Source organism: Columba livia, chromosome 2 (assembly GCF_036013475.1).
Source record: "Columba livia isolate bColLiv1 breed racing homer chromosome 2, bColLiv1.pat.W.v2, whole genome shotgun sequence".
Classification (NCBI taxonomy): Eukaryota; Metazoa; Chordata; class Aves; order Columbiformes; family Columbidae; genus Columba; species Columba livia.
Window position 1 is genome coordinate 130458102 of NC_088603.1, and position 21604 is coordinate 130479705.

At 36.5% G+C, this 21604-nt stretch overlaps 1 long non-coding RNA gene across 1 annotated transcript; it reads right to left on the bottom strand.

Moving 5' to 3' along the window:
- Window positions 1-1949: 1949 nt before the first annotated feature.
- Window positions 1950-12159, bottom strand: LOC135578656 (uncharacterized). Its single transcript, XR_010470630.1, has 3 exons — window positions 11212-12159; window positions 6758-6858; window positions 1950-4165 (listed from the first exon to the last, which is right to left on the bottom strand). It is a non-coding gene; the product is annotated as an uncharacterized LOC135578656 (long non-coding RNA).
- Window positions 12160-21604: the final 9445 nt, after the last annotated feature.

Here is a 21604-nt window from a genome sequence, read left to right on the forward strand (position 1 = left end):
AAAGATAGACTAAAACGGGTCCATATATGAAATTTGTTTTCTTCTTCTTACTTTTCTCAAATTTATTTTCGCTTTTCATCACTTGGCAAGTGCATTCATGTCCCTTCCAGCCAGTAAAATCCCCTCTGAAGATCTGTGCAGACAGAATCACCTTGGTAAATCCTGGAACTGTGGTGAGAAAATGAGCATGAACTGGCATCCCACTGAGATCTTTCACAATCTTCTTGACAATTAGCAGGCCCAGTATACCAAATAATGGAGAAGCTGGCTATGGTGAGGCCAGTGGTCAGAAACCTGTGCTTAGTGGGAAAATGGGAAAAGTGAAGAAGGAAAGAGCTATGTGTGTGTGGTTGCATCATATTAGATGTACCAGGCAATGCTTCCTCCTTAGACCCACTTCAATATCACAGTTAGAAGGAGAGAGCACTCTTCTAGGAAAGCATTAGCAAAACATAACAATATACAGAACTTTACAGTACAGGGAAACATTATTTACACTGTTTAAGCAGTGGAGTTATTTCAGAAAGAAAGAAAAAAAAAGAAAAAAGAAAAAAAAAACAGGACAAATTTCTTTCTAGAATCAATGATTGAATTTTTTACTCTGTTACTTCTTAAAATTTTCTGCCTACTTTGTTTTACACTTTCAGCAATATTGGGCATGACTTTAAGGTCCTACCAGCAAAATTGTTTTCCATTTCTTATACATACTACTTCAAGAGTGGTTCTACTGATACATAATGACTAGTACTGTCTGGATGACCTTCTGAAAGTGTTGCCAGATCAGAAAAAAAAAAATAAAGCATTCAGTAAAAAATACTAAAAGCCTCACATTCACAAGCCCTGATCCTCATGGGGGACTTCAAACCACTCTGATATCTGTTGGAAGGACAACACAGCACGGCATAAGCAATCCAGAAGGTTCCTGGAATGTGTTAATGATAACTCCCTTCTCCAAGTGACAAAGGAGTCAACAAGGAGATGTGTTATGCTGGATCTTGTTGTCACCAACAAGGAGGGGCTGGTGGGGAACGTGAAGTGAAAGGACAGCTTTGGCTGCAGTGACTATGAAATGGTGGAGTTCAAGATGCTTAGGGCAGTGAGGAGGGCACACAGCAAGCTCACTCAACTAGAAGAGCAGACTTTGGCCTCTTCGGGGATCTTTTGAGTAGACTAACATGGGACAGAGCCCTGGAGGGAAGAGAGGCCCAAGAAAGCTTGTTAATATTCAAGGATCACCTCCTCCAACCTCAGGAGTGATGCATCCCAACAAATTGGAAGTCAGGGAAAAATGCCAGGAGGCCTGCATGGATGAACAAGGAGCTCCTGGACAAACTCAAACATAAAAAGGAAGCCTTCAGAGGGTAGAAACAAGGACAAGTATCCTTGGAGGAACACAGACAAATTGAGCAGTCAGGGATCAGGTTAGGAAAGCTAAAACCCTGATAGAAATAAATCTGGCCAGGGATGTCAACGGCAACAAGAAAAGTTTCTATAGGTACACTGGTGATAAAAGGAAGATAAGGTAAAATGTGGCCCCCCTCCAACAGGAAACAGAAGAGCCCATTTCCCAGAATATGAAGAAAGCTGAGATACTCAATAATGTTTTTGTCTCAGTCTTCTCTGACAAGTGCTCTAGTCATACTGCCCAAGTTGCTGAAGGCAATCATAGAGTGTCCTGTGTTGGAAGGGACCCATAACGATCATCAAGCCCAGCTCCTGTCCCTGTATAGGACAACCCCAATATTCACACCATGTCTCTAAGGGCATTATCCAATTGCACCTTGAATAGTCTCAGGCTTGAGGTCATGACTATCTCCCTGGGGAGCCTGTTCCAGTGCTCCACCACCCTCTGGGTGAAGAAGCTTTTCCTAATGTCCAACCTAACTCTCCTCTGACACATCTTCCTGCCATTCCCTCAGGCTGTATCATTGGCCACCAGAGAGAATAGATCAGCACCTGACCCTCCTCCTCCCCTTGTGAGGAAGCTGCAGACTGCGATGAGGTCTTCCCTCAGTCTCCTCTTCTCCAGGCTGAACAAACCAAGTGACTTCAGATCCATCTCATAAAGCTTCCCCTCTAAACCTTCCACCAATTTTGTAGCCATCTTCTGGACACTCTTCAGTAGCTTAATGTCCTTTTTACACTGTGGTGCCCAGAACTGTACACAGTGCTCCAGTTGAGGCCACACCAGTGCAGAGCAAAGTGGATCAATCAGCTCCCTCACCCGGATGGCAATGCTGTGCTTGATGCACTCCAGGACACAGTTGGCCCTCTTGGCTGACAGGGCTCACTGTTGGATTATGTTCAACTTGCTGTTGACCTGAACCTCCAGATTCTTCCCCCAGAAAGATCTGGAGACCTACAGATCAGTCAGTCTCACCTCTGTGCCCAGAAAGGTCACGAAGTAGATCCTCCTAGAAATTATGCTAAGGCACGTGGAAATAAGGAGGTGATTGGTGACAGCCAGCACGGCTTCACTAAGGGCAAATCGTACCTAAAAAACTTGGTGGCCTTCTACAATGGGGTTACAGTGCTGGTGGGTAAGGGAAGGTCAACTGACACCATCTACATGGACTTGTGCAAAGAACTGTCCCATGTGACATCCTGTTCTCTAAATTGGAGAGACATGGATTTGATGGATGGACCACTTGTTGGATAAGGAATGGCCTGAATAGTCGCATTCAAAGTGTTGTGGTTCAATGTTCAAGTGGAGACCAGTGATGAGTGGTGTTCCTCAGGGCCTGGTATTGGGACTGGCACTGTTTAACATCTTTGTTGGTGACATGGACAGTGGGAAGGAGTGCAACCTTAGGAAATTTGCCAATGACACCAAGCTGTGTGGTGCAGTCGACATGCTGGAGGGAAGAGATGCCATTCAGAGAGGCTTTGACAAGATGGAAAGATAGTCTCATACAAACCTCAGGAAATTCAACAAGGCTGAGTGCAAGGTCCTGTACATGATCCAGGCAATCCCAAGAACTAATACAGACTGGGTGAAGAATGGATTGAGAACAGCCCCGAAGAGAAGGGCTTGGGGGTGTTGGTTGGTGAAAAGCTCAACAAGAGCCAGCAATGTGCACTTGCAGCCCAGAAAGCCAACTGTATCTTGGACTGCATCAAAAGAAGACTGACCAGCAGGTCAACAGAGATGATTCTCCCCTTCTATTCTGCTCTTGTGAGACCCCACCAGGAGTACTGTGTCCAAGTCTGGAGCCCCCAATGTAAGAAGAACAGGGATCTGTGGGACTGAGTCCAAAGAAGGGCCCCGAAGATGATCAGAGGGCTGGAGCACCTCTCCTATGAAGACAGGCTGAGACAGTTGGAGTTGTTCAGCTGGAGAATAGAATGCTCTGGGGAGACCTCATAACAGCCTTCCAGTACCTAAAGGGAGCCTACAGGAAAGCTGGAGAAGGACTTTTTACAAGGGCATGTATGATAGGGCAATGGGTAATGGCTTTAAACTGAGAGAGGATAGATTGAGATTAGATACAAGGAAGAAATTCTTCACTATGATGGTGGGAAGGCACTAAAATAGGTTGCACAGAGAAGTTGTGGATGCCCCATCTCTGGAAGTGCTTAAGGCCAGGCTGGATGGGGCTTTGAGCAGCCTGGTCTAGTGGAAGGTGTTCCTACCCATTGCAGAGGGGTTAGAACTAGATGATCTTTAAGATCCTTTCCAACCCAAACCATTCTATGATTCTATGATCAGAAAGTATTATTTTTTTTATCATATCTCAAAGAATTGGTGTCCCTAAATATATACCAAATATGTATTTACTTACATTGTAAATAAAGCAAATGGAAAGGAAAAATCAAGTATAGGCAGGGGAAAAAATCTGATAGCAGGTACATTTCCCATTATTGTCAAATGTGATAGATTTTTGCTTATAAAAATTATTTTGTGGGACATGGAAGAAAGTAAAAGGAGGATACTGACTCAATTACAGTCCTGATACTTCAGCTAAATACCTTACCCAAAAAAAAAAAAAAAAGGAGAAAAATAAAACAACAACAACAAAAAATACCACAGAGGTAAAATCTCCTGGGAGATTTTTATTTACATGGATGATTTGAGCCACATCCGTCTGTTATCTCTGCAGGAATCTTGTAGCACCTCACAGTAATCGGGGTTAGAGGAACATTCAGTACTGGACAAGAGTCAATCCTGAAAGACAATATGTATTTTCCCATTAGAAAAAGTCCTGTTTTTATCTGGACCTGACTGAGTCATCAAATTATTTTTCCTACTTGAATATCCCTTTCTGAGATCTCCTTTTATCTTGAAGCAGAAATATGCCATTCATGAACAGGTGAAAATATCTGACTATAGATGCTAGATTCAATTTTCTTTATATGATATGTTCAGGGATCTGTCCTTATTAATGTTTTTTATTTAACTAAAAGTATCATCTGAAGATAAAATTTTTTTCTTATTCTTATTATAGACACACTAGGAAAAAGTTTAGGATCAGAGTTAGTGCATTGTTTTTTTCTTATAAATTAATGTACCACATGTTGTACAGAAGTTGTTGTGGTTTAGATTACAAATAACATATTGAAATTTGGAGGCAAAAAATACACACAATCTACTTTCCCCAAGGGAAAAAAAAATCCTACTGGATTTCAACTGGAGGTTTGCAAATCATTGTGTGAAATACTAACCTTTCATTGCATTCAACAGATCTTATTATGTGACAGTATGAATCTTCTAATCAAGCTGCTTAAACCCCTCAGGCCATGGTTTGACAATACAGTAAATCTTGCTTCAGAGCTCTTGCCACAGGACTAGAAATGCCATAGCCGTGTGATGCAAAGCACTCATCTGGTATAAGACCGCTCTTGTATTTGTACCAAAACTTTTTGCTGGATCAGGTATCATTTTTTCTTCTACAGCTGACATAAAAACTCTATCAGAGCAGAAAGCTGATATAAATACTATATTGCATGTTCTGGCCAGTTCAACAGTAATGCAATGTCATATCTACATTTGAACAAAATCAAATTAGTACTTGATAGTGCAAAAATCTAGTACAAGTGGTGGTGAAATTGGAGCTTTAGGGGAAAAAAAATACTCTGTGAGGGCATTGTTGATTTCCAAAATATCTGAAATTGCCAGAAGTGCTGTGAAGTTATATACTGAAAAGTCATCATAAAACTAAATACTTTGTTCTGTTATACACAGACATAGGCTCCTAGTGGATCTTACTTCAAGTCTGAGTCTACAAGTTCTACCACATAATACACTCTATTAGCAATAAGAGTAAGAGTATGCAGTGTGAGATCCTAAAATTCCTGTTGTCCTGTGTTATATTGTGTGTAAAAGTGTGGGCGTTATACTTTTTATATGTTTTTTCCGTTGCTCTAAATGTTAGTTGGAAGGCATGACATCCTCCTGCAGTATGTTCTCATTGGTTTCACTGCCAAAGTTTTCATGATAATCATACCAACAATTGTTTATACCAACAATTGTCTCCAACTGTGCTTAATAGTTAAATAAGATGGAAAGAACATTTTCAAGAACAAATTGTTCATTTGTATGCAAACTACTTGTGCTGAATTTGTTGAAAAACACTTGCTTTTGCCTTGCGCCCACACTAGTGCTGATCCACAATATTCTAGTTTCAGCATATGTAGTTTGTGGCATAGCTTGCAGAAGAAAGGGATTCCGAGGAAATTTCAAAGCTACTTGTGTACAGTATAACAGTTGTCTAAAGTCTAACTGAATGGTTAGCATCCAGGATAATAACAAAATGCTTGATACTGCTATACTTTAAATAGAGTTGTACTCTTTTTTGTAGAGTTAAAGGAATATCAACAGATGACCTAACAGTTATTAATAGTCCAAATAATAAGGCTACTTCTTATTTAGTTGCATTTCTTTAATGCAAATATGTTATAACGCCCAATAATTTTATACTTGCAACTCAGAAGGGTCAGCTTTCAAAGTTTAATGCAACTGTTGGCATAAAAGACTGTAAAAAGACTTTTGAAGTGGAAAGTATTAACCAAAACTGGAAGGTATTCAAAGACAAATTAAAAGGATGTTCATAAAGTTATAATTTTACCAACAAATTAGGTGAAAGGATGTTAAAAGGAAAAGATGAAGAAGCAATAAAACATGACTGAAATTTATAAATAAGTACATTGAAACAGTTTTGTGAGATTCTCAGAAGAAAGGTGAGTTGTGCCTACTCTTGCTTTTGGTGATGATGATTGCAGGAAGAGAAGGAATGCAAGTGATTATGGCATTATCGTAATATTTTCAGTAACTTGGATCACTTCCTGACACCTTAAAGCCTTAGGACAAAAAGCAGCTGTAAATACCTGTTTTCTGGCCACAATCTGTGACATCATAGTTCTTAATAACAGAGACCTGAAAAAGCTGTAATTTTTAAAAACCTCTTCTCTAGGCAACATTGGATTTATTTACTCAGAAAAGAGAATTAAAGTGACTGTGTATCGGACTTTTTTTTTTTTTTTTTGGTTTTACATTTGGGATTTCAGTGCATCTGGGTACCACCAAATGTGACACTTCTTCTCAAGTCTCATCTGACTGGTGTTTGTAAGCCCTTGGCCTTACATAAGTGAGCTGGAAGTCCACCTTTCTGACTGTTGCAGAGGCTCCCAGGTAGCAGCTATAGCAATATTATTCCTGGCTATTATGAATTGCATTAGACAAAAGCTTTTCTTCTACCTCATGCATGTAAGGTGATGAGGAAACCCAGCCTTTCCATTTTGGGGAGTGCAAACTGCTTACCAGTCTGAATCTTCTCTCCATCACCCACAGAAGAGCTGGAAATGTGGTTGAAATTACCCTGTATCTGAAGCTTCCAAGCCTTTGTCTAATGACAGCTTCTGCTGAAAAACAAAAAAATGGGGGATGGCATTTTTCAGCTTTTCTGTGGTCACTTGATGTGCAGTTCCTGGATTCAGAGGTAAGTATCACACCATCTTACAGTCACAGCCATCAGATAGTTCTGCATGAGAACAGTTTTAACTGTAAACTGGAAGTAGCTCAATACACCTAATAGATATGACTGTTGTCCTTATCCTGGTTTTCTGTAACCAATGCTATCCATAACATTTTGCATTTTTGTGCACCAACATTATAAAATTTGAGTGGAATTTTCCTTCAGTTTGACTGCTTAAAGAAAGTCTGAGGCCTGTCTGCCTGTCTGTGTATACATATAACAAAATACATTTTCAAGGTGGTATGAAATATACAAGTAAAAGTTCAGAGATTGGTGGTAGACACAATCATATGTCTCATATTGAAAGAAAATTACTTGGCTGATTTTGCTCAAAGAGATTTTGGCAGCTTTACATTTGTATTTTGTGCCAGTAACAGCCATCAAAATAAGCCCAAAGGTTTTTTTCCTAAAAACTGCCAAATTAAAACATTTGCTGTCAATTCCTGAGTTTACTATTCTTTCATAGAATCATAAAGTAACCAACTATGTGAACAAGAAAAAAAGTCTGACAAATATTAGTATCGAGCTCTTTTCAGTCAGAACTTTGTAGAGATGTTGGGTTGGAAGGCATGTGAAGAGGTCACCTATTTTATCTCCCTGCTCTGTAAGAGATCAATTATATGCAGAGTGCTACTGACAGACATTTGTCTAGTATGTTCTTAAAGAAATAGCCATTGCAAGGGCTTCCTTAACCTCTCTGAGCAACCTGTTTCAATACTATTGTTTATTAAGTTTTCCATAATATTTGAATTCAACATTTTTCTGATACGAATACACTGATTACTTCTTTTCTTACCACCAGGGACTATGAAGAAAAATTTATCATCCTTATAGCAATCATTTATTTATTTTACTACTTCTACCATTACTGTTCTATCTTGGTTTTCTTTGTTGATTGACTATATACAAAACTCTGGTCTCTCTGGTACTAAGTTTGACCCTGTCATGTGTAATAGTATGAATCTGATATCACATTATATGCTTGTATACATAAAAATATTGAGAGAGAGACAAAAGTTTCTAAGTGAGCAATCTGTAATATGAGTAAATATTCAGGTAATAGATTTCACAATTTCAGAAATTACGATGTATAGATAATATATATAATATATATTTGCACTTTCCACTTGCTGTATATATATGACACTACAGTGCATGCAAAAATTATACAAAATAATGAGTAAACTAAGAATACAAAAATTCATTCCATATCCGAAAGAACTCCTGTGGCTTCGGGATAATCACATTCTCCCTATTGACCAGAATAAGAAGGTATGTATCAGCTTCAGGCTAATTACTTCATTGTGAAACATTGTTTGTTTGTGTAATGTACAAAAATATACAAAGAGACACCAAAAAACAAACAAACAAACAAACAAACCACTGGTGCTACAGAGCTGCTAAAACAGAAAGAGAGAAATACCATTAAAAAGCTGTGCTTCAATTTAGGTCAGATTTTTTAACCAATGAACTTTGTGCACATTCACTTATTTATTTTTCTTTTTTTTTTTTTTAATTTTCTGAACAGTTTACCCAACCATCATCAAGATGAGTTTTAATGAAAAGAAATACAATATTAAAAAAATAAACAAAAACAAAACAAACAAATCAAAACAAAACAAAACAAACTCTAAAAGGCCTTAAAGTTCTGAAACTTTTGATCCAACACATGTTGTCCACAGACCTTCTTAAAGAGATTTCCAAGAGAGGAAATAAGTCCTTCTGACTCCAAATACAAATCTAGAAAAAAGGTCCGAAGCAGAGCAAGAACCCTCATAAAAATTGGAACATTTGGGTCATTTTCCAACAATCTGACATATTTACCAAGTCTAATATCCATTTTCTGGCTTCTACTCTTTAGTACTTGGTGGTAATTTATCTTTCATGTAACATGTTAAAAATAGGATTCTGTGTCTTAATAAATGAGGAAGTTGTAAGATTTGATCATTGGTCCTACTCCGTTCTCATCACTTGTATAGGATTAACATTCTCAGAAGGACGGAGACACTGAGCTACAGCTTCATTCTCCATAAAGGAGAGCACATTTTTATTCAGCAAAAGAACTCACATCAAAGTACTTTCTAGTTCTTTGCATGCAGTTGTTTAGAAACTTTTTCTCTCTTTCCCTTTTCTTGTATGCCTTCTCTGCTCACCAGCCTAAGAAAAAGTATTGCTTTGATTAACTTTTGTCTGTAATGTTCTAAGACTTAGATTCTTTACAATTTATGTTTGGACTCAAATTTGTAAAATTTTTATAAAACAGCATTTAATGATCCAATCAGTACAATATAAAAATATTGTTACAAGCAATTCTTTATTTTTCTCTTTTGTGTTTAATGCTGTGACCTGAATTTACAAATGTGATTCTATTTGATGTGTATCTGTAGAGAATGAAAAGAATTTTGGTAGTTAAAAATGACTGCCTTGTTAAAAATCTTACTCTGCATTTGATCTTCTCCTTTGAAACCATTCTAAAATATGACAAGATAAAGAATCTCAGAGAAGGGCAAGCCACAGGCAGCATTTGAATACCTGGGGATCTGCCATATTCCTATACCAACACATTGGCTTAAAGAAAAATTGAATAAATTACTATTTATTGATTTTTTCACTATTTATAAATTGATGATACAGTCTGTAATGAGATCAGGCTATTATAATAGGATCATAAATGAAACCCATCCATGAGTTGTTATTAAGGATGCATCCATATTTTCATTTTAGTTCATTTTTTATGGACTGTATAACAACTACAAATGTCTTTACCCTGAAAATGCCTGAGCTGCATTTTGTGCCCATTTCAATAGGTACATCTAGTGTTTCCTACCGCTTGTACTTTACCTGATGTGAGGTGCTTAATAAAGGAATAACAGAAAAGTAGAAATTCCCTGTATTCTATAAGGCAGATTGCAAAGGACAATAGTTGTGGAGTGGATCTAAGTGTAGTCCGTCAATTGGTGATGTCAAAGGATTGTATTAAAGCATCCCTCTTTAGACACGTATTATTTTAAAAGAAAACATTTAACCCTGGAGGGAGCTCTGTGTTGAGTATATTATGGTCTGAATGACTGAATCACGGCCCATGACTGGGCTCTGGTGTTGTCTGTTCAAAATCTGGCTACACTGTAGGCAGACGACCAGTGCCTGTCTTCCAAATTGGGCTTCTTTTGAGCATGGAGTGCACAGAGGGTAATGGTGAAGGTCTCAGGGCTGAGATGGCACTTAAGCCTATGCAGTTTGGTTCACTCCCTGATAGCCTGTCACATGAACTGATGGCCAAAGATAAACTTAACTGGAAGAAGCCTGGAAGTGGTTGTAAGAGGAAACTGGTGTCACATTTTAGAGGTTGTTTGACTGACATAACTGAAACATGAGAAAAATTATTTTGGAATCTGTACTTTTTGCAAACTAGAAGAGAGCATGTCCATTTCAATGTATTATTATAGCTGGAAACCTTTTCAAAGGATCTGAAGCAGGTATGCATAAACACTTACAGTGTCCATTTCTGGCTACCAGAGCCAGAGAGCTTCCATGCTGATTTTATCAAGCTTTGTACATGATTACTATGTTTATCCTAATGCACAATCTTAAATACAAGTAGGTAAATGTGGCTATGGCTTGCTAGGTTTTACTCATATTTTAAACATTAAGAGCTTAAATGAGCTAAGAAAAAAAAAAAAAAATTAATCTCACATTGTTATACTAAGATCCTGAATTAAAGGGACATAATTTTTTTCTGGTTCGGTGCTATCTATAGTATTCTGAAATATTTATACTACCTAGGCACAAAAAAAAAAGCAGACATTTAGAACTGAACATCAGTCTTCACTCAGAAGTGCTTTGTTTTGTCTAAGTCACACCCTAAGCACAATTGTAACATAGCATTTGATGTTAATTATACTGTACCTAGGAAACACCCTGGATTTTATTTCAAGGCTGAATAAATGTGCCAAATGTTTGGGTGCTTCCACTGCTGGCAGCTAGTATCACAGTAGGAAAGTCCAGCTTCTGACAAAACAGGATAAAACAAGAATTTTTATAGACTTAGTGAAAATATACATATATGCATGAGTCAGTAGAATGAGTCACAAAAACCATGTTTTCACTTGAGAGGAAGCAACTTTAACCCATATTATTGAGTCTTACATGGGTCAGTCTTTTTTTTTTGTTTTTTTTTTTTTGGTTTTTTTTTATTGTAACTAGTTTTATGGCACCCTCTTCCTACTTCTCTTTTACCTACCGTAAGAATGAAGATCACGGCTTTCTCAGAGTTCCTTTTGATCTGTAAAACTCACATCTGAGACAGCAAAGTGCTTAGGGGACCACTTTCAGCTCAAAGAAAAACAATTTCCTTCAGGAGGAGAAACAAAATAGAAGAAAACAGAAAAAAGAACTGTTACAGAACAAGCATAACACTAGAAGGTAGCGGTTTGTTACTCAGAAAATGATGTCTGACGCCTACCTTTTCTAACTGCTGCTTAAGAGATTCACCAGTGTGATACTTTTCAATGCAATAGAGAATGAGTTGGCTACGACTCTAATATGCTCTGAAAATTTTAGCCTTGTATTTCTGTTTTCCTGAAAACTCGGGCCATGTTCTTTACATTTAGTGTCGTTGGGTTGATTTCCCTCAACTTTTTGCATGAACATACAAAGTGTTTACAATAACTCTTGCTATAATTTGCTGAGCATGGATTTTGTGGATACCAACATCAGTAATTTTGGTGCATAAGTAATCGTTGCCGTGGAAATTTCTGATTTTTCAAAAATAAATATTGCATAAAAGCACATAAAAGCTCAGTTAATATGTCTGAACTTGTTCAAGAACATGACCCAGCATAACCAATAGAACTAGTTTTTTATTCAGCAGAGATCTCTTAAATTCATTGCCTCACTGCACACTAAATCTGTTCTTTTAGCAGGTTTTTCTTTTAGCGGGTAGTCAATTAAGCGGGGGGGACAGGTGTCTTCATGATATATATCTTGGCAGTGAAGCGGATGTTCTTACATTTCAGTTATCTTTACATTTCACCATGCATTATTTAAAGACTTGTATCTTACCTAAGTTCATGATTTCCGAGGATAACATGATTATATTTTTAAGCATATAGATGGTGATGGGAGCATACCTGTGTTATTAAGTCTCCTCCTTTTCACATTCTCAATTCTATCTATGTTGACCAGGGAAGAAATATACCCTCTTCTGTTTGTAATTCTCACCCTCTACTCTTCCATTAACTAGCATATGCACTTCAACTTAATGTGCATAAATAAGTAAGGTACATCATAAAGTTATCATTTAGAAATCTAGGATAAATGAAAAAAAGAATGTTTAAAATGTACAGGCATTAAATTTCTGGTCTTCAATGTTAGACAAGTTTCATAACAAAAATGTCAAAAAGGATATAGGTGCATTTGGAGTGACAGAATACAAACAGATCTGTAATGTTTACCGGGTTAATTTTAAACTTCTGAGCTTTACAGTGATGACACTCATTGCTATAAAGAAATAGAAAAAAGACATCAGATTCTTTCATCAAGTGTATGCCATAGAAGCCTAATTTTTAATTAAATTCCCTACAATTTAGTGCTCATAGAAACCAAATAATTGAAATATTAGATGATTCTGAAATGTAAACCTTATTTCTAATGTAGGCATTAAAATGCTGTTATAAACAACCATTCTATTCTTAATTGAATTTTCAAAAATATCCATTATTTAAAAAATAATAAAGGTACTAATGGAGTTTGATAAGATTACTGTAACTGAACACTGCTATAAGTTTCGAATACTAGGAACACTGCATGCACTACAGATGAATTAGCTGTTCTTAAATTAAAGAATATTACAGTCAGTAATGGTATGACATTCTTTTTTATGGCCATGGCTTGGGTTATAATGTGACAGAAAAAAAAATGTAATGTTTCCAAAATGACAGTTTTTAGATTTGTGTCGCCTGAGGTAGTTCAGCTGAACAATAAACTATAATTTGATTGATGGAAAATTGAAGTGGTTCATCTAACTTGCCAGGCTGTCTTACCCAAGGCTTTGGTTTTGCATGTATGATGATGTATCACAGTTTTAGAGATAATGTTGTTTGTATTATACATGAGACTTTTTTACACATAAAAATGAAGACTTCATTACCCAGTAAAGATCAAAACATGCTATGGATTAGCAAGGAATCAGATTTGTTTGAGAATGGATTTGTACATCAAAATATGATCTCCTTGTGAAACCAAATGATAAATAACATATAGGACCACAGAGCCTTTATTTTTATGAGCAAATCAGCCATATCGCTGATTATGAAATTATTAACTTAAAGAAAGGGTGACATCTGTACCCAAGACAATCAGAGAGTGGTAGCTTTTCCTTTATCCAGAATTAATACTGTGAAATAACAGACTGGTCAGCAGAAATCTTTTAGGAAGAGCAATAACATTTTTATAGATGTATTAATATATACTTAAGAAGGAAAAAAAGATCAACAAGAAGATAATAAAGATACTATTAGATACATATGGTAATATTTATATGGGGTTTGGGCTTTTTTTAATTACTGATGCAGTGTGTGTGAAGCAACAGTTTCAGAAAAATTAGTCTATAATTTACTTTTATCATCTGTGAGGACAATTTTGAATTGCTTATACCATTCAGCCACTATCCTTTTTTTCCCTTAAATATTTTGCATCAAGCACGATGCTTGTCCTCTGTTCTTGTGTCATCAAACTAGCAAGACTGTCCATTTCTATAGAGATAAAAATAAGGCATGGCATCTACTTTCAGCTACTGAAGGAAACAAGATTTGAGAAAAGGAACATATAGCTTGGAGTATGATTATAGTGTCTTGTTTTGATTCCTTTTCTCCCTTCATTTTCGTTCGAAAGGAAAGGCCAGCTGTTATGCCATTTTGAACAAGGGTCTTTCCTGCTCTTTCTCTTCCTTCTTAAGTATGTGAAATAGCTAATATTGGCTTTCAAGTGAAACTGTAACACTTGAACTTGAAGAAACAGGAATATTACATCTCTCTCTGCTATTTATTACCCTGTCAAACACTAAACAAGGCTATGATCAAACAAAACTGTGGTAATCCAGTCTTCTGGGAGATTTAATTGGCATAGTACACTCTTTATTTTTTCTACAAATTGTCCTGAATTACAGACGTTCAAGATTTGGGGCTTAATCAACAGATAGGTCTTCTTATTATTGCACAGAAATGCAGGAGAATTGTATTTGAGACTATACTTGAAGTAAAAGAAGATCTGTCTCTAATGAGATTTCCAAAATTACTGTAGGGAATTCTCTACAGTGGAAGTGCTTTCTTCTCGGGTCATTACATTGCCATAAGTCTTAATTTTCCAGACATTTTACTCCTTCTCCCTCTGTGTCATGCTTTTTATCGGGTGCAAACCTGGAAATACCATTGTCTTTTCAAAACTGCAGCTTAAAACTGAACCATACATTCAAGAAGATGAGTAGAGACAATGCATCAACAGTAGGATTGACTTTTCTCTGTTAGGAAAAACAAACAAAACAAACAAACAAACAAAACAAAACAAAACAAAACAAAACAAAAAACACACAAGAAAAACCACCAAACTAACAAACAAGCGAACAAACAAACCAAAAAAAGGGTCGAAAGCCATTTTTTCCATATTTTGCAAAGTAAACCAAAGGATAAGGAGTTACAAGATAAAAACTACTTTTATATAAGGAATCTGGAGAGATTTTTAATTATGGAAAGCAAAAATCAGCTAGAAACGTAGGACTGGAGAAGGCATTTCAGATCTGCTATTCAAACTCACAGACAGCATATCATATAATCTCTTTTATGAAGTTATTGAGATGTATCTGAAAAATTTAGGGGAAATTTTACTGCAAGCCTCTTTAGGAAGCCATCGGAATCTTACTGCTTGGTAAAGCAGTGGGTTAGGGATGTCCTTCCAATTTCCAGAAAAATATAACAACTGGCAACTTATTTCTAGCTTCTCAGCTGGGAATAATCAATATAAGGTTTCAACTCAAACAGCTCTTTTTTCCTTCTAGTATTACTAATGGTTTATTGATGACATACCTATTTTGGGAAATCACCCAAGGAAAACAACTGGAGAAGAGTTGGTAGCAGGAGTATTAGCTGATGACCGTGGGATCACCACTGGTCTGGAGCTATGAAAAGGCAAACTTACAAAGTGAGAGGTCAGAGCCAGCAACAGAACACTATTCATAACAGTACAGCTTGGAAATGGCTACATTTCCTGTTGCCATCATTCAAGGATTAAATGAAACTAAAAGAAGTATACAAAAGGAAGCAAAAGCAAAAGAAAAACAGCAGGGATGATCCCCTTTTCATGAGAACATCAGAAGGAGGGAAGAGTTAAACTAAAAGGCAATATTGGTCTAAGAAATAGTGGTGTGAAATTGGTCCTGGGTGTCTTCAAGTTGGGAAAAAAAGGAAGTTCTGAATTGGCTGGCCAAAGAAAACCTTAAACAGTCTACTAGTTGGTGCAATTAGGTGAAAATCAACCTGCTTTTAAAACACTTCAGACACTTTACATCTTCTGGCAAACTCCATCACAGCTCGACTTTAAAACATTTTCTTCTTTGTTATAATATTTTTTTCCAGTATTTAGATGCCTCTGTTTGTACAGGTTTTGAGGTGGCTATGCATGCATTAATTTCCTTTTTGTAAGGTCTCTTTGTCTGTGGCACAGATTACTTTTCGATTTGACTTTTGACTTGGAAATATTTCACGCCTCAAGTTCTTGAGCTGAGGTTAACCATATTCAAGGTTTTCAACCCATCTAAATTTATTACTCAATTCTCGTACCAAAATAGATTCTACTGAAATCCCAAACCTTACCTACTGTCCTACTTTTGTATATCTTCACTTTAATTTAAATTGAATCAACTTCTTAATTAACTCCATATTAATTAATTACTTAAAGTTATTTTCTCCATGATTACTTCTGAGGGCTACTTGATTAAGAAACACGTCAGCTAAACACATCTAGGAATACAGATTTCCTTTGGCTATTAGTTGCAGTTGTTCTCCAACGTATAACCTGAGAATTAAGATTTTGCAGTGTCATAACTGTTGAGAACAATGTTTCTCTCTGCTAATTTTACAGATAACTCTATCCATAGACATATCCATATCTGATCCCCTGGGTGCAAAGACTTTTGTCATGAACTACGCCAAAGGAATTTTACCAAAAAGTGACTTTGGCCTTGGAAGATCCTCTTTAATAAATGCCTATGCCTTCTTTTATTTATTTTTTTTTTTATATTTTATCATACACAACATTTTTATACCAATTTTTTGCCTGTATTTCTGGATAAGCCCAGACCTGTATTTCATACCTGTTTTCTTTTCCAGGGAATGGATCAACCAAGTTCCTTTTGTCCCCAAATGTCTGTTTCCTGTCCTCTGCCACTAAGTACAGGTCCCTGGCATTTGAAACTACTTTCAAAAGCACAAAACCCGCACTCCGTAAAATGAGTTAAAAAAAATAAATGGGACTATGGTAGTAATTCAACTGCCATGGCACCTCATTGTCTCACTAACACACAGAAAATTTGAGATAGGAAGCTAGTAGTATCCAAAATTCTCAGATACAGAAAACCAAGGCAGATTGGTTAAACGTTTATCTAAGGTCATACTGAAAGTTGCTATGGAAGTATAAAAATATTTACTGCAGTTTTCTTGTTCCTCCAGTCCCATGCCTTAATCAGAATAAGTACCTGTCCTCCATCTGCCTGCAAAACAGAGCATAGAAATACTATGGGATTGTTCAAATGGCAATGGGAAAAGAAGACCCTCAATATGCAATGGCCTGTCAAACTTTGTGACAGTTCACCCTTCACTTTTTCCTGGTAGTTATTGTCACAGTCATCTGTATTCTGATTTGTTTAAAACATAGTTTGTAAAATATGCAACTGAGCATCTGATCCTTAATGTACACATCTAAATTCTTTGAGCTCTTTGAACATTAGAGAAAAGCAACCACTTGTGACTTTTTAATTGGTGTCAGTTGGCTGTATCATTGTTACTACATGACATATGTTACAAGAACTGTTCCTGCTGAAGATAGGTGTATAGAATGTCACTTTACATTTTTTGCAAGTAGCCAGTTATCTCATCAGTTTTGCATAGCACATCATTAGCAATATCACACAGTGTGACAGTATATTGTGCCTAAATATGAAATGCTGATTCCTAGCTACAAATATATATATTTTTTTTTAGTTTGGAAAGCAGTTTCTGTATCATAATGTGGGTTCCTGAACCAAAATGATTCTGTGGTCTGTCACGAAACTGAAAGCTGACAGATTCTACAGAGGAATCTTTTACATTTATTCACATTATCAACGCATTGCAAACAGTTTCTCTCTCATTTGTTTTGGCCTAAGGTTCTCTTAATCCTGTATGAGTGCTAGCAGGTTATTTCCAATAAGAGACTATGGAAACAGCTTTTTGTTTTAAAGATTTTTTTCACATACTGAATTTCCATGCCTTCTTTCTAGGTGATTGAAGACCATAAAAGGTTATGTTAGCTCCTACTTACATTTTTAAATTTTCTAATTTTTTAAAAGAAGTACAGCTACAATTCTTACTATTTGTACTTTCCTCTGCCCTCAGACAGTGAGCATATGTGCTCTCCTACTCCTATTCATTTGAAGAATAATAGATTCTTTGATTTTCAGACCAGGTGAGTCTGTTTATCCTAAGGGAACAATAAGACATTATGTGAAATCCTGGATTCACTGAAAGTACTAGCAGTAACTTCTGCAAAGCTGGGATCTCTCCCATTGTTCTGTACACAGAATTCTATCTGAAATATGTAGGTGATCCCTGAATATATCTCAGGCTTTAAATTTGGCCAGCCTTTTTTATATTACAGTTTATTTTCTAGTACTGTATGATTTTGAACCAAGACACATGCTTGCAACCATTAATGAAGTCTTTGTGAAATACAGTAAATATTCAGATGATTGAAAATTCCACTAACTGGACAGAAGACATACACTGAAAATCTAATTATAAATAAAATAACAATTGCTGTTGTTTATATATAACATAAGAGGTCATGCAGGTATATAGACTTAAATTTCCATATAAAGAACTTATAAATCAAAATCAGTTCATATAAAACTTAATTATGTACATATCTCTAGGTTCAAGGTATTGTAATCACATATTTTAAAGAAAACAGCATCAAGGCAACATATCTCTTTCTCTGCATTTAAAAACACAGATGAGATCTATATTAAACAAAAACATGGGAACAGGGAAATACTAGGAGATATGCAAACTGATTTTCTGTAAGAATAAAAACTACCTTTTTATTAAGATGGGCCACCAAAGGTGACATCCAGATAGGATTTGTAGAAGTCGGGTTGATTATCATGACATCTTACAACTGTAACTAAGACTCTTTAAGGTGGTTTTCCCCACGTACAAATGTTGAAAATGACCATGCACTAACCAGAATGTCAACAACCTAACAACCTTTCTGAATGATCTGTTGGTTAAACCAAATTGCATTAAACCAAACTCAGAATAGGAACATGGCAATTTGTGACTGAGTTCGTTTCCTATTTTGAGAGATCAAAAATACTAAAGGCCTTCCCAAGAAGAAGCATCCTTCAGTGCTTTTAAGTGTAAAAACACTAGTGTGAAACATAAACAATCTTTCACAGGACCAAGAGAGGAGTTCAAAAACCAAATGATGTTGCAGGGCTCGCTTCCTCATTTGAAAATGGTGAAACAAGAAACCATACTTATATGAATCTTTTTCCTTTTTCTGAGGCCAAAACACATTTTTAAAAGTGCAGGCAAAAAATCTGGGAAAGGTTAGTCCAGCACACAGTGTGCAAAAGCCAGAGCTGTAAAGTACCAGCCTTGGAATGCCTCAAAATGTATTCAGATCACATGCGCATGATGACTTCTTCAAGATACACTCTGAGGAAGGTTACACAGTAAAAAAAAAAAAAAAAAAAAAAGAACTTGTCTGGTGCTTACAGGTAGCTATGAAAAAGAAAAAAAGGATATAGTAGGGGTATGCTGCCTAAGAAATAGCAGAACCAAAAGAGAAAACAAACAAACAAACAAACAAACAAACAAACAAAAATATTAATAAAAATAAAATTAAAAACCAAACAAACGAACAAAAGCACACACCAAGAAAAAGTCCTGGCGTTCTCTATGTCCTTTTGAGACTTTTGTGCATTTCATTACACTTGCTCTTTAAATTTCTCTCTCCCCAGTCTGCTACTGCTGAGGCCGTTGTGCCAGGACGATTTCCCTTGCAGATGTTGTGAGGTCTGCTTTGACCCATCAGCACATTTATAGTGGCTTAAGTAGCCTCCCCAGACTGAGGAAACAGAGAGCTCCCCAAGGTACTCCAGGGTGTGGAGAGGTTTGGTCCCCTACCTGCCTGGACAAAGCATGAAGACGACTGCAATGAAAATGCTTTTGGGATACACTTGTAGGAAGAAACAAACAATAATTAAAGTCATCATTGTTGGCACATTGATTGGTTGTACTGCTGCAGCAGCAGAATCTGAAGGACCTGTGTAAATATTCAACTCTGTCTTCATATGGAAGATGTTGCTTACAGTTAAATTATTTTTGTGTCTTGTGAATTCTTCCCAACGTTATTAATGGCAGTGAAAAAAGAAGGGACTAAAACTACTAGAAAAAATGAGGCTTTATTTAATTTATTCAAGATGATAGAATGACAGCACACATCACCTCTTGAAAGAACATTTGTTATAGATTCCTTATAGAATTAACATATGGCTAAAAATTGTTCTCATATATTAATCCTTTGTGAAGACATCCAAATGTGAGAAAAGATTTGAATACACATTTGATAAAAGCATTATAACTTTTGTAACATTGTATTTGAGGGAGACAGCCATAGGAAAATTGATTGAAATCATAAGACATGCAAAAAGTTATCAATTCTGCAAATAAAGAAAACCAGGAGAGAATGAAATGTTCTTAAAATTCCAGTAAACTCTTTGGAAGATAATGTAGGCCAAAGACTAATTTCGTGCTCATACAACACTCTTTTTCAAGAAAAACATAGAAATATGTGTGTAATTAATGAAACATGGATTTTTTTTTTCAAGAAAATATTATTTCAGTGCCATTACAGTCCATTTCAGACATGGACAATACCTTCAACTGCTTTCATGGGCTGAGGCTTCTGAAAGATACTTAAGAGTTTAGTGCTGAATTAGATAAAAGCATCACAAATGCAGAGCTTATTCTGCACATCTGAGAAAGGTCAGTTATCAGAAAATGTCTCTCTCCTCCTTTGCTTTTGAAGGTAATGCCACCAACTGTGGCTGAAGCAACGAACATGATTCATTTCACCGTCAAAACCACAGACTGCTGTTACAGACACTTCAGAGGTTGATTTCTTCTCTACTTCTGAGTTGTTTATCTTTACCACTGAAAGAGTGTGACCCCCAAATTTTTTCTTATTTCCATCTACCCTAATTTCATCTGAGGTCATACTATCATTCCCAACCTGTGGTAGCTGCAGACTGACCAAGGTGCCTGACATCTTTGAAGATGAAAAAAAAAAATACACTAGAGAAGTAGAATTTATTGTTCCAATGTGCTGGGGCTGTTAGTCTTAATTATTTATATTTGGGTTTGATGGTGCCATGAGGAAGACCGAAAAAGTCTAGGGAGGCAATAGGTAACAATCTTTCAATGGTCCTTCAAAATTAAAAAGACTGAGAGAGCTGTTAGATTATTTTATTTTATAAAATTATTTTTATCTTTGACGGATTATTTTCACTTCTTCCGGCATTGATACAAAAACCACAATTAACTGTTCTGAGTGCCTATTCCAAATAATCTTGCTACGGCAGAGGAAACGTCTGTAAAAGCCATCACAAAACACCTATGAGAAGTCAAAAATGGTTAAGATATTAGATTCAGCCCATAATATGTAGTTACGCAGTGCTTCCCTTTTATATGACTGTTATAGTTTTGTAATTGTACTTCTGAAGAGTCAAGCCTCACCCAAGGCTTTACTGCTGAGTTCTGTCACAGTTCATCTGAAGCACCTTGGTGGCAGAACTTCTCACTACTGACTTCTGAACTGTCTTCATGGATACAACCTGGAGCGGGGAAATCATTCCCTCTATGATAGTATTTTCTTTGTTTCCCTGTTAAATCCATTATGAATTTTACCTCAATTTCATACTGTGTCCACATATAGTGAAGAAAATTCCTGTCCTTGCTAGAGCTTGCTTTGTCTTAAAACTGTAGAGTCTGTGCTTCCACTACCTCTCTGGAAGCTGTATGATGTAGATAATATTGTTGACCTGTCTAATGCTGTTAAATGGTCCCTCCTAGTATGTTTACAGTTTTCCTGCCAAGCTGGGATCTGAACGACGACCTCTTGCCCCACCTCATATGTCTAAGCCTTAACTTGTCAATCATACCAGATTTTCTGCTTTTGCTATGTTTCAGGAAGGTTATTATGGCGTGCTAAGGCCATAAACCCACTTACTCTTTTGTGGAAGTCCAGCACATATGGTACTGCTGACTTCTCTATTGCTTCCAGCATGATTTTCTGCTTGTCCCTCACAAGATCAAGGAGTT